The sequence below is a fragment of the Hyaena hyaena genome, unplaced genomic scaffold, assembly GCF_003009895.1.
Source record: "Hyaena hyaena isolate Hyena2069 unplaced genomic scaffold, ASM300989v1 scaffold_213, whole genome shotgun sequence".
NCBI classification, from domain to species: Eukaryota; Metazoa; Chordata; class Mammalia; order Carnivora; family Hyaenidae; genus Hyaena; species Hyaena hyaena.
In genome coordinates, this window is record NW_024080843.1 from 2,330,982 (window position 1) to 2,344,956 (window position 13,975).

Genomic DNA, 13,975 nt, shown 5'->3' on the forward strand with positions numbered 1-13,975 from the left:
ACCACTAGCCTTGTGATATGTACTTGGTAAATGAGCTTTCTAGAAAGATAATTATGTACCTACATTAATATAAAAACTTTTTAAAGTATCTATCTATATTTAAGTATGTATCTGCAAATCGTAGCTTCACCACTCAATAACTGAGTGACCAGGGAACAACTCTTCATCCTATCTGTAGCTTAGTTTCTTCATCTGTAAGTTAGTATAATAACACCTATTTTGCAGGGTTATTATGAGGATTAAAGGATATATGTGAAGTGCATAGCACTGAGTCTGAAGCTTGATAATATTACTCAATATTTATTAAATACTTAATATATAAACTTAATGACAGGCATTTTCTTTCAAGTTTTTTAAATTTAAATAATCTTACACCTAAAGTGGTATTCAAACTCACCATCCTGAGATTAAGAGTCATGTGCTATTCTGATTGAGTCAACCAGGTGCCCCTGAGTATTTTTGGGTTTTTTTGGTTGTTTTTTTTTAATGTTTTATTTATTTCTAGGAGAGAGAGAGAGAGAGAGAGAGAGAGAGAGAGACAGCATGAGCAGGGGAGGGTCAGAGAGAGAGGGAGTCACAGACTGAAACAGGATCCAGGCTCTGAGCTGGCTGTCAGCACAGAGCCCGACGTGGGGCCCGAACCCACGCGGGGCCCGAACCCACGAACTGCGAGATCATGACCTAAGCGAAAGTCGGACGCTTAACCGACTAAGCCACCCAGGCGCCCCGAGTATTTTTGTTTTTAATAAAAGATGGAAAAGAGACCTAAAAAGCATGTTTAGAAGGTTTGGACACATGCCTTCTTTATTATTTCCACCTCTGGTCATTGGAACATATTCTATTATTTAACAAAAAGGCATGACTGTATTCATAAAGTATAGAAGGGAGAGAAGTTATTCCAATATCAGAAGCCAAAACCTAGTTAAATGTTTCAAATTATCAGGTGGTTGAAAAAAATATTTGCAGAAACAAAAGGACAAAATGACGTCTTTTGAGGTATCTATCTGCCTGAGAAAACAGAGATTTGTGACAACGTTGTTCACTTGCACATAGGTTTAAAATAAAAGGTGGGCGCCTGGTGGCTCAGTCGGTTAAGCGACCGACTCGGCTCAGGTCATGATCTCAGTTCGTGGGTTCGAGCGCCGCATTGGGCATCTGTGCTGACAGCCAGCTCAGAGCCTGAAGCCTGTTTCTGATTCTGTGTCTCCCTCTCTCTCTCTCTCTCTGACCCTCCCCTGCTCACGTTGCCCCCCCTTTTACTCTCAGAAATAAATAAAACATTAAAAAAATTTTTTTTAATAAAAGGTAAAGGTGCCTGGGTGGCTCAGTTGGTTAAGCCCCGCACTTCGCCGCAGGTCGTAATCTCTAGACGAGTTTGAGCTGCTGGGGTTCTGCTGACAGCTCGGAGCCTGGAGCCTGCTTGGGATTCTGTGTCTTCCTCTGTGTCTGCCCCGCCCCCCGTTCATGTTCTCTCTCTCAAAAATAAAATAAAATAAACAAACAAAAAAAAAAGGTAACCGCTAGCATTTGTTGAGTGATATGAACAGATTGGCAGAGAAAGACCGTTTCCCTGAGTTGTCTAGAAACCAGAGCTCTAGTCCCTTTCACCTCTCCCGCCCTCAAATTTCCAGATTGTGTTTAAAGGGGTCAAATAAAAAGATTTCTATGCCTCGGCCCACGCTCTAAGGTTTTATCTCAGTAACGCGCTTTTGCCTGCGGACGTGGCAATAAACAAATGACTCGGGTTTCTCACGATGCCCCGAACACGGATGTATTTCCGTAACCCGTTTCTACCAAAAACAAAGTGTTTCCGAATTTGCAACCCTTAGATTGGGTCTCCTCACACTTGGCACCGACACCCACCCTGTAGCGGGAAAACCAAGTGGCCCGGTAGGCGCCCCAGGAGTGGGAACTACATATCCCAGGGTGCTCCAGAGCGGGGGGCGCCCACTCGGATTGGCCAGGGGTCGGTGACGCTCAGTGTTTTGGCCCGGACGGTCACATGTTTCCTTTGTTGTGAGCTGCGGCAGACACTGGTGGTTGGAGGGAGACGCCGGCGCTGTGGAGAGAGCTGCGCCGCGGGCCGCTGAGGGAACGCGGGGGCTGCCGCTGCTGGCTGTTTCCAGCCGTCGCCGAGAGGTACCCGGGGTTGACAGCTCCGGGACTAGCCGGAAGGCGAGGAACCGGCCAGAGCCGGGAGCAGAGGGGCGACCGAGGTCGCGACCACTGGGGTGTCTGCGGGGGGAAGCCAGTGTTGGCCGGCGTCTCGCAGCCAGACGTGGGGTCTGAGGGGAGATTGAGGCTGGCGCTGCAAGGCCTCTGGCTGGGGTGCAGCGTCTCCAGGGCACCCAGGGGAGGGGGGGGGAGGTTCTTCAGTCCCGGCTCTGTAACGGCAGCTCTGAAGGGAGGGCACCTCCGCCTCTTGGCACTACCCTCCCGGAACCGCGGCGCTGCTGGCGCACCCCGCCGGGGGCGGGTTGGGAGAAGCATGGCCGCCTGGGCTGGGGGTAGCAGGTGCGGGTCACCCCTTCGCCTTGAGGGCAGGAGCAGCTGGCGGGCAGGGCTGGGCAGATGAGCCCCTGTTGCTGATGGGCTTTGTACGGGGCGCTGCTCTTTTTTAATCGAAGGAAGCACTGAGAATGCGAAGGTCTCAAGTCAAGCCTTTTCGTTTGGTGGGGGCCACCGTTGGTCCTGTCGGGGAGGCCTGACGGGGTCAAGGTGGGTCCCAGTGCAACGGGCCAGAGAAGCCCCATTAAAGCGGTTGCGAAATGTGCTCGGCACCGTCACCTGACCGTTACCCCCGCCCCCACCCCCTGCGAGCCTTTGTTTACCACGGATGGCGGCTGAGCCAGCGCCGGGAACCCAGCCCTGGAGCGACTGTCCCCGGGGAGTCGGGGCGGGCGGGGGCGCCGGCGTTCAGCCCGCGGAGTCCCCGCCTAACCTCCCCACCTTCCTACCAGTCCAGGACTCTGTTTCTTAATTTAGTTCCTAATGTCCCCGCCCCCAAATTCTGGACCCTTGGGCCAGACTGTTATCACAGCGGGGATTGGGCGCCGGCGGCTGCCTGCAGGCGGGACGGCTGGGCGAGTTCCGAGTGTTTATTGGCGGTTGTCTCGCCGCTGTGCCCCAGCAGCTCTTCCCCGCCCCCTTGAAGGTGATCTGGAGGACGCGCGGGAGCGCGCGCTCTCGCCTCGGGTGCTCCTGCGGCCCTACCGGGGCTAGTGACGCGCGTTCCCGCGCGGAAGGACTGGAGCGAGAGGCTGAGCCCTCGGTACTGTCCCTCCGAGACTGGCGCAGCTTCTGACAGAGCCTTAAGGCAGTTCTGGGACTGCGGAAGACCGCAGCGCGGCCGCCCTTGGAAGACCGGGAAATGAGCCCTTTCGCTAGTGTCCCCTTATTACCGAGGCGTTGGGAAGGAAGTCCTTATGCGAATTTGTGCTTGCTGGTTTTGTAAACAACGTATAAGTAGCTAAATAAGGACCATAACGCCATATTTTAGGATGCCTCCCTCAGCCCGAGTCAGTGACTGTTCACAATTGATTAATCACTTGCTTTCAAGCAGCATTTTAAAAATTACTTCTTAAATTTGCAGCTATAGCTTTTTAGGTCCATCAGCCGAGCTTGATTTCTATCAGGAATGTAAAATAGTTTGAAATCTCCCCGGTGTTGACTAAGATTAAAATTTGAATTCTACTTAAAAAACAAAACCAAAAAACGATAGCTTAAGGATATCGTCCTAAAAGTTAAGCGTCTTATATACCCCGGTTTACATTGTTTTCCTTGTTTGGAGGACTGTGGCACACTCCTATATTTATCCCCATTGTAATTAAAAATTTGATTGAATTACAAGTATGTTATTTTAAAATTGTGAATTAAGGGGCGCTTGGGTGGCTCAGTGGGTTAAGCCTCTGACTTTTGATTTCGGCTCAGGTCATGATCTCATGGTTGGAGGGATCTACCCCTGCTTAGGAGGGACACCACGGAGCCTGCTTTGGACTCTCATTCCCTCTTTCTCTGCCCTTCCACCCTTCAAATAAACATTTTAAAAGTGTAAATTAAGAAGACAATAATAAATCTACAAGAACAATTATTTTAGCTATAGTGTAGTATAGATATGGTTTGTCTAATTTCATGAATTAATAGGATACTTGACTTTTATCACATTTTCTTTCCTGGAAGTTTATAGGAATTCACCCAAGAGTAATGCATTTCTCTAGGAGGTAGATTGAGTTCCCTGGCTGAAGCAGAAATTGAATATGAACAGTTCTCATTTGTTATGCATTCTTAATATATTTTTAAAATTCAAGTGGACATGACTACACCAGAAGGGCAGCTTCTGAAATCGCACACCCCTCATCACTTGTGCGTTGAGGGCCTCTGACATATCTAAATAAGTACAGAATGCAAACCTCTAACCTTTTTTAAAATCAGCATTCAACAGCTTCCATATCTAGACAAAGCCAGTAACTTAGATCTGAACAGAAAAAAAGGAAATATTCTGAGTTAGGGCTATAAGCTTTAATATAATCTTTCTTGGCTTTTGTTCAAGTTGCTAAAACCTTAATGCTTTTTCAAAACACTTCCTTTTAACTTCCTTGTTTTTCTGCTATTTCATTAAAACCCAAAGGTCAAGACTATGACAAATAAATACTATTAAATGACCAGTTATTTTTGTATATGCTTTTACCTAGAAATTTGGGACATCCTTTTTCAATAAATAGGTATGGACTATATACTGAAAAATGTAAATAAAGCAGCCTCATAAGTATATCCATATAAATATATGAAAAATAGATTTTGTATGATTCTGATTGTGTTGTGACTAAAACAAAATGTGGTCACCTGACAACTATTGACATTTTAAAACCTTATTCTTTCTCCTGTTAAAAACAATACCCGAGCCTCATTGGTGGCTCAGTCAGTTAACCTTCTGACTCTTGATTTCAGCTAGGGCCATGATCTCATGATTCATGAGTTCGAGCCCCGCATAGGGCTCTGTGCTGATAGCACAAGCTGGGGCCATGATCTCATGATTCATGAGTTCAAGCCCCGCATAGGGCTCTGTGCTGATAGCATGAGGAGTGCTTGGGATTCTCTCTCTCTTTGCCCCTCCCCTACTCTCTCTCACGCTCTCTCTCAAAATAAATAAAGTTAAAAACAAACAAAAAAACACAATAGCTAAACTAACTTTTAATTTATGGATTTGTCACTCTGCCTAAATTCATCACCCAAGGCTTTACTCTGTACTGAGTAGTTTCTAAAAGTTATTCTGTAAATAATTTGTGTCACTACTCAGGTAAATAAAAATCACTGACTTACAAGTACTTTTATACATTGACAAATTGCACAAAATACTGGATCTCAAACCTGTTTGAGTGGCAGACCACCAGGTAGGGTCCTTGCAGATTTAATTTGCTTTTAAAATAAAATCATGCATTAAATACCTAAAAGAAACATGTTAGAATAAAACCAGATGACATTAAGTTTACATGTTAAGTCTAGTGAGAAGCATGAGTAGGCTCAATAGGGCAACTTGATAGCAGGTGTGATTTTATATGCATATAAAACTCACAAACTGTGATATCACGACCTGAGCCAAAGTCGGACGCTTAAACTACTGAACCACCCAAGCGCCTTAGCTGTGATGTTTGATAATTAACTTTTTTTTTTCCTTTGTGGGTTGGGAAATATTAGTAACCAAAAGGTTTAAAGCAAGGAAAAGAAACCAGAATTATGGGTTTTTTGTTCTGATTTGAGAGAAGATAGTATTCTTTTTAATTATAGAACCATATTATTAAGTCTGACACATTAAGCGCTGCTAAAGTTTTCATCCTTAGATACCTCTTACTTTTTTTCTCTCATTAGGGATAATCCCAATTGCTATAAACCTAGACAAAGAAATTTAAATGTTAGTTGGTTTCTGGTGTCTTATGGTGGGTAAATATGTTCTTGGTGGTTCCATTAAGAAATTAGAAACGTTAGGGGCGCCTGGGTGGCTCGGTTCATTAGGCCTTCAACTTTTGATTTTGTCTCAGGTCATGATTTCATGGTTTATGAGTTCAAGCCCTGCACTGGGCTCGGCACTGATGGCACGGAGCCTGCTTAGGATTCTCTCTCTCTCTGTCTCTCTCTGCCCCTCACCCACTCACATGCTCTCTCTCTCTCAAAATAAATACAGTTTAATAGGCGCATGGATGGCTCAGGTCAATTGAGCATCTGACTCTTGATTTTGGCTCAAGTCATGATCTCACAGTTTGGGAGTTTGAACGCTGTGTGGGGCTCTGTACTGGATATGGAGCCTGTTTGGGATTTTTTCTCTTCCTGTCTCTCTCAAAATAAATAAACTTTAACAAATAAATAAATAAACTTTAAAAGAATAGAAAAGAAATTAGAAATGTTGAAGATAATATCTTTATTTACTATTTCTTTTTTTAATTTTTATTATTTTTTTTTTTAATGCTTATTATTGAGAGAGACAGAGCATGAGGAGGGGAGGGGTAGAGAGAGGGAGAGATGCAGAATCTGAAGCAGGATCCAGGCTTTGAGCTGTCACCACAGAGCCCTACGCAGGGCTCGAACTCACAAACCGCGAAATCATGACCTGAGCTGAAGTCAGCCACTTAACTGCTTAACTGACTGAGCTACCCAGGTGCCCCTTACTATCTCTTGAATTGTTTTTCATTCAGCTATGTAAAATAAACTCCATCCTCTCTCCAGGAAGGAAGAAAGGAAGGAAGGAAGGGAGGGAGGGAGGGAGAGAGAGAGAGAGAAAGAAAGAAAGACTTTAAGACTGAACTTTAAATACTACACTTGTAAAACTTGCTTCAGGTCAGGAACCACTCACTGCTCCAAGAGTAAAGCTTTAAATTGAAATTTCAAGACTGTAAATTTATAGTTTTTAAAAAGTCATTAAATATAATGGTTCAAATAAATAAATTAGTTTTTAAGAATATAGAGAGGAAATATTTGACACTTATAAAAAGTACATGGAGGGTTTTTTTTTTTTTTAAGTTTTATTGGGGGGGGAGAGCCCATGTGAGTGGGGGATGGGCAAAGAAAAAGAGAGAGTCCCACACAGACCCAACTCCACAAATAGTGAGATCATGACTTGAGCGGAAATCAAGAGTCTGACCCTTAGCTGACTGAACCACCCAGGCGTTCTTCTAGTCATTTTTAAATAATGGGTTTACAATGTTGCACTTTTCTGGCTTTCCTTTTTTTTTTTTTCTTAATAATTTTTTTATTTTTTAATTTACACCCAAGTTAGTTAGCATATAGTGCAACAATGGTTTCAAGAGTAGATTCCTTAATGCCCTTTACCCATTTAGCCCATCCCCCCTCCCAGTAACCATCTGTTTGTTCTCCATATTTAAGAGTCTCTTCTGTTTTGTCCTCCTTCCTGTTTTTATATTATTTTTGCTTCCCTTCCCTTATGTTCATCTGTTTTGTATCTCAAAGTCCTCAAGTGAGTGAAGTCCTATATTTGTCTTTCTCTGACTAATTTCGCTTAGCATAATACCCTCCAGTTCTATCCATGCAGTTGCAAATGGCAAGATTTTATTCTTTTTGATTGCCGAGTAATACTCCATTGTGTGTATATACCACATCTTGTTTATCCATTCCTCTGTTGATGGAGATTTGGGCTCTTTCCATACTTTGGCTATTGTTGATAGTGCCGCTATAAACATTGGGGTGCATGTGCCCCTTCGAAACAGCACTCCTGTATCCCTTGGATAAATACCTAGTAGTACAATGGCTGGGTTATAGGTTAGTTCTACTTTTAATTTTTTGAGAAGCCTCCATACTGTTTTCCAGAGTGGCTTGACCAGCTTGCATTCCCACCAGCAGTGCAAAAGAGATCCTCTTTCTCCGCGTCCTCGCCAACATCTATTGTTGCCTGAGTTGTTAATGTTAGCCATTCTGACAGGTATGAGGTGGTATCTCATTGTGGATTTGTGTTTCCCTGATGATGAGTGATGTTGAGCATTTTTTCATGTGTCGGTTGGCCATCTGGATGTCTTCTTTGAAGAAGTGTCTATTCATGTCTTTTGCCCATTTCTTCACTGGATCATTTGTTTTTTGGGTGTTGAGTTTGGTAAGTTCTTTATAGATGTTGCATACTAACCATTTATCTGATCTGTCATTTGCAAATATCTTGTCCCATTCCATCAGTTGCCTTTTAGTTTTGCTGATTGTTTCCTTCGCTGTGCAGAAGCTTTTTATTTTGATGAGGTCCCAATCGTTCATTTTTGCTTTGTTTCCCTTGTCTCCGGAGATGTGTTGAGGAAGAAGTTGCTGCGGCCGAGGTCAAAGAGGTTTTTGCCTGCTTTCTCCTCTAGATTTTGAAGGCTTCCTGCCTTATATTTAGGTCTTTCATCCATTTTGAGTTTATGTTTGTGTATAGTATAAAGAAAGTGACCCAGGTTCATTTTTCTGTATGTCGCTGTCCTGTTTTCCCAGCACCACTTGCTGAAGAGACTGTCTTTATTCCATTGAGTGGTCTCTGTGAAAGATTAGTTGGCTGTATGTTTGTGGGTCCATTTCTGGGTTCTGTATTCTGTTCCATTGATCTGAGTGTCTCCTTTTGTGCCTGGCTTTCCTTCTTTTGATTTACTTTGCAACTTTATGTATCTTTAAAGATAAACCTCTTCTTATTTAGTCTTCTGGTTGTCTCCACTATGTTTTTCTTCACTTAAAGTTAAATTTGACAGAATGGAGTAGTGTAGAGCATAGTATGTGGCAAGTCACTACTGCTAGTTGTAGAGACCACATTAGTGAAAATGTTGGTTTCCTTTACTATTTGGTATTTATTAGTCTTTAAAGCTCCCCATTAATCCACACTATCTTTAAGACTGACTAGGAATTTCTTTCATTGTATAGGATTCCTGCACTCTAAAGGAAAATTAAGCTTGGTTGCAGCATAGCTACAGTCTAGATCAACTGTGATATTATAGCTCCTTTCAACTTTGTACATCGGCTTCCTCTATCCTTTGCCCTTATCTGTTAAAGTGGTAAGTATTACTTTAAAACCCTGCTCAAAATGCCGTAGTGAATTGCCTTGCCATTCTACTTCTTAAGGTAATGATTCTAGACCAAATCAGTCATGAGAAAATCTATTCCAATTTGTACCTGTGTTTTTTGCTGGTGAAACACTGAAAATTTGAATCTATTTTAGTGTCAGTTTTAGAGTTCTTTTTTGTTGTTGTTTTAACTAATTAGTTAATTAATTAAAGTAATCTTTACACCCAATGTGGGGCTCAAATTCACAACCCTGAGATCAAGAGTCACATGCTCTACTGACTGAGCCAGCCAGGGACCGCAACCCTGCAGAGTATTAAATTGGATCTGAATCCAGTATTTGCGACCCAAGTGCCAGACAGAGAGTAGGTGTTCAGAAATGTTTCTCCGTTTGACCTGGACCCCAACATTGGCTCGGGATCTTATTGTCCATTGGGAAAAAACACTTAACTTAGCTAGGATTAAAGACCCCCTAATTTGACCAGGTTGAAATATTTTTTACCAAGGGTACACACAATTTAACTTCTGGGAGTAAGGAAACTTCAAAATAACATTCACTTCACAATCACAGCATAATCAGGGCATAGAGATATGTGTTTATATACATATGTAGAAAAAAATCAACAGTCCATTTCTTCATTTTCATTATCAACTTTTGTTCTTTGCCTAAATTTATTAAGACTTTACAAGTTCTGTTTGTAGATATCTAGGCAAGAGACCAGAACCACTTGTGTTTAAGTGCTATTGCTATTCTGTGCACAGTTCAAGGTTCTAGTATGTTCTCTTAAGAGAAAATCCCTCTCCTCCCTCACTTCCACCAAAAGAAAAAAAAAAAAGAATTGTGTTGAATTAGTTGGTTTCTAAGGTACTAAGTTTTTAAGATTTAACAAAGCAGAAAAAATATGCATTTATGTACTAAAAGGTTTTAAAATAATTATTTGAGTTTCTATATGGATAATCTAGATAACTAAGGATTAAAAACTAAAATTTTTTTCCTGAATTACCCAGAAATTTTCTGATTTTCTCAAACTGATTCCATAGTTTTATAAAACTTAATGACTAAACTGTCAATCTTTGTTTTTTTAATTTTCTTTTAATGTAAATTTATCTTAGAGCACAAGTGAGCGAGGGGCAGAGAAAGAGGGAGACATAGAATCCAAATCAGGCTCCAGGATCCGAGCTGTCAGCAGAGTCTGACACCAGGCTCGAATCCAAGAACAGTGAGATCATGACCTGAGCCAAAGTCAGACACTCAACCAACTGAGCCACCCAGGCACCCCTAAACTGTTAATTTTTGTTAATATTGATAGGCCAACTCTATTATTTACTGGCTCCAAACTCAGATGAAACATCCATTTCAAGACACTCTTCAAATATCCATTGCAGAATTATCACAGGATATATATTTTGTCATTTCAGTGCCACCAATTAGCTTGCTGTTGACACAAATATTTGTTTACTCATGTTTCAAGAAACTTTACTCCAAGATAATATTGTCAAGTAAAGAAGTTGATAAATAAGGAAACTAATTCATATGTAAAACAGCATAAATTATTAATTTGTTTTAGGGCATTGTTATTCAGTAATGATTTTCTGTGCAAAACTTTTAAACTATGTGAAAGTCAGAAACTGAAATCTAAAACCTCTTTCAGTATACTTGTAAATAATGCCAACTATGCATGAAGTGACTATTATCTGATTTATATATTGCTGTTCTGTTTATTTTAGGTGTGGAAATTAAAACAACACAAATATTTTGGCCCGGGCTTTGATCAAGCAAATGCTAAAAAGGTATTTATAGTGTTTATAAACCACCTAAACATTGCTGTTAGAGAATCTAAACCATTTTCCTTTCTTTAACTAGGGACTACTTAGGTCAATCAGAGTAATGGGGAACAAATTCTATCCTCAAGATCATAAAGGAAGGCAGTGTCACTGTCATTTCTGTTAACAAATAAAGTATTTATCTACTCCTTTCAGTTCCTCCCTGATATCCCTAGCCCCTTTTCTACATTTTTCTCTAGTCTTACAAAAATAAGTTATCTCTCCTCATGTTTCTGTGACATAGGCCAAAAATATAACTTTAAATCTACCTAGCAATCAGGATCTAGGTCTACAACATGCATAAGTTCTACAGTTGGAAATAAACCCTAGAGTACCTTTATTTATTTATTTATTTATTTATTATTTTCTTAAGTTTATTTATTTACTTAGAGAGTGAGAAAGTGAGCAGGGAAGGGGCAGAGAGAAAAGGAGTGAGAAAGAATCCCAAGCAGGCTCTGCATTACCAGCATGGAGCCCAACAAGGGGCTCAAACTCATGAACCCATGAGATCATGACCTGAGCTGAAACCAAGAGTCGGGCTCTTAACCAACTGAGCCACCCAGGCGTCCCAAGCTTAGAGTACCTTTACCAGAAGACTCTTTCTCTTAAGAAAAGTCTTTCAAGTGAGAGTATAGCTTCAGGAGTAAAGATCCTGAAGAAATGAGGAGAAAAAGAAAGGGATACTAGCTTTTCTAGACAAATCATGTGACTCTGGCAGTCAGTTGTTGACATGGCAGTCTGATCACCCTTGTATTCACTACCTTTACCTAGATAAAACATCCTGTCATTATATTTCTTTGGAACCAACATTTTCCACTCTTGTTTTATCTAGAGATGCTTATTTTTTTTAATGTTTGTTTATTTTTGAGAGAACTTTGAGCTGGGGAGGAATGGAGGTGTGGGGGGTGGGACACAGGATCCAAAGCAGGCTCCACACCAACAGCAGGGAGCCAGATATGGGGCTTGAACTCATGAACCTTTATATCATGATCTGAGCAGAAGTCAGACACTCAACTGACTGAACCGCCCGGGTGCGCTGCATTGCTTTCTTAGTTGCTTACTTTTTCCTGAAAGGAATGATGATACTTTGATATTTGCTCAGTTTTTAGAAGAATTCAATCTGTACGTTATATTTTGTTTGCTTGATTGTATATGAGTTCATTTATTATAAATCTTGAACCTATGTTAGATACTCTACTTTCTGATGTGGTTAAATGTAACTTTACATTTTTAAACATTACGAGTTAAAATAAAATACTTTATAAAATGGGAAAACAACAGCTATTAAATTATACCTGGAAGCCCAAAAGATACACTTTGAAATGCATTTCATATTTCTAAGACTCTCCTGTGTGAATTATTTACCCTGTCATCAATAGGAACAGTTTACATTTTGTGTTGTGCAGACTGGTTACTGGGAAAGTTCTCAAAAAGTCTAGAGAAAGTGAGGATGTGCGAAAAGCCAGGCCAAAGCTGCTTGGAACGAAATAGCCCAGATCTGGGGCTCCTGGGTGGCTTAGTCGGTTAAGCGTCCGACTTTCGCTCAGGTCATGATCTCGCGGTTCGTGGGTTTGAGCCCCGCGTCGGGCTCTGTGCTGACTGCCAGCTCAGAACCTGGAGCCTGTTTCAGAGTCTGTCACTCCCTCTCTCTCTGACCCTCCCCTGCTCACGCTGTCTCTCTCTCTCTCCTAGAAATAAATAANGGGTTTGAGCCCCGCGTCGGGCTCTGTGCTGACTGCCAGCTCAGAGCCTGGAGCCTGTTTCAGAGTCTGTCACTCCCTCTCTCTGACCCTCCCCTGCTCACGCTCTCTCTCTCTCCTAGAAATAAATAAAACATTAAAAAAAAAATTTTTTTTAAAAAAAAAAGAAATAGCCCAGATCTATGAGATAGTTTCTCTTACATACAAAGCAGTAAACAAGTATCTTTTTGCTGTTGAATACTTTGTAATACCAGGTGATTTTATAGCTATTCTAATCCAGGATTTTCAGTTTTACCTTGGTGGAGGACGTTCTGTCAGTCAAAAGTCAAGGAACCAGCTCTGAGAATAAGAGGCAGAAAATAGCATAAGAAGACAAACCCTTCTTAATTCACTGAATTTACTTAACTCATTGAATCTACTGTTCCTAAATTTATCAGATACAGATATCAGATAACAAATACCTGTATGATTTGTATGATTATTGGATACAGAAAGCAGAGTATCTTTTCATTTTTCTTACTTGTCCCTTTTAGCCAAAAGGAAATTCTTAGTTCTTGCAGTGTGTTATTTTGTTTTGCATTTTGTTTGCATTCTGTTGCATTCTTTTTGCGTTCATTTAAAGATTGAGAGAACAAAAATGTAAAAGAACAGAAAAGGCATAAAGTTCAAGATTTTTGTTGTCATTGATGCCAGTCATTAGATCACAAGTAAAAAAAAAAAAAAATAGTTTGTGAATTTTTTTGCTCTGAAATGCAGTAAGAATTTAAATTAAGTAAGCAGATTGAAGATAAATTCTTGATTTGGGAAGCTTTAAAACTTTGTAAAGCATTAAGATCAAAACAAGTTATATTCCATATCGTATTTGTTTATGTTTATCATAATTGAATGGTTATCATTTGTGATATTACATGCTTTGAACTTTTTTCGGTTTCAACAACAAAAAACTGGCATTCAGGCACAGTAGTGATTTATCATCTACGGGAGATAGGTTTCTATGTATTGAACCATTACTGAAATAACTTCAAATTAATTGTCCATTTGGAAGTGATTATGTATTATAAGGGAATTTTTCAATTTTAACCCATGTATATGGACATGTGTTCATGGATGGTGCACACGTGCATGGGCAACCATAACCCAAGAAGTTGAATGACCTTCTGGGAGGCAAACATGAACGCTCTAGTCAGGAAAATCTCAAAAGAAAATAGAAGAAACCTCTCCCCCCACCTTTTTTTTTTTTTTTTGGTTCTTGATAATACATTTTAAAACTGATAATAAAATATTTTAAATTTCTTTTTAATGTTTTTATTTCTGAGAGAGAGAGAGAGACAGCATTAGCAGGGGAGGGTCAGAGAGAGAGGGAGACATAGAATCTGAAACAGGCTCCAGGCTCTGAGCTGTCAGCACAGAGCCCGACGCGGGGCGCGGGGCTC

General features: G+C 41.0%; 1 protein-coding gene across 4 annotated transcripts in view; it reads left to right on the top strand.

The window, feature by feature from the left end:
• The first annotated feature begins 1,767 nt into the window (after positions 1–1,767).
• The window catches only part of KLHL24 (kelch like family member 24), a 44,314-nt gene continuing 32,106 nt past the window's right edge, over positions 1,768–13,975 (top strand). For 2 of the 4 annotated variants that reach the window (XM_039242328.1, XM_039242326.1), the window contains exons 1-3: positions 1,768–2,139; positions 8,881–9,011; positions 10,747–10,809. The gene's annotated coding sequence lies outside the window, so the exon portion shown is untranslated. The other 2 variants (XM_039242327.1, XM_039242329.1) reach the window with 2 other exon arrangements.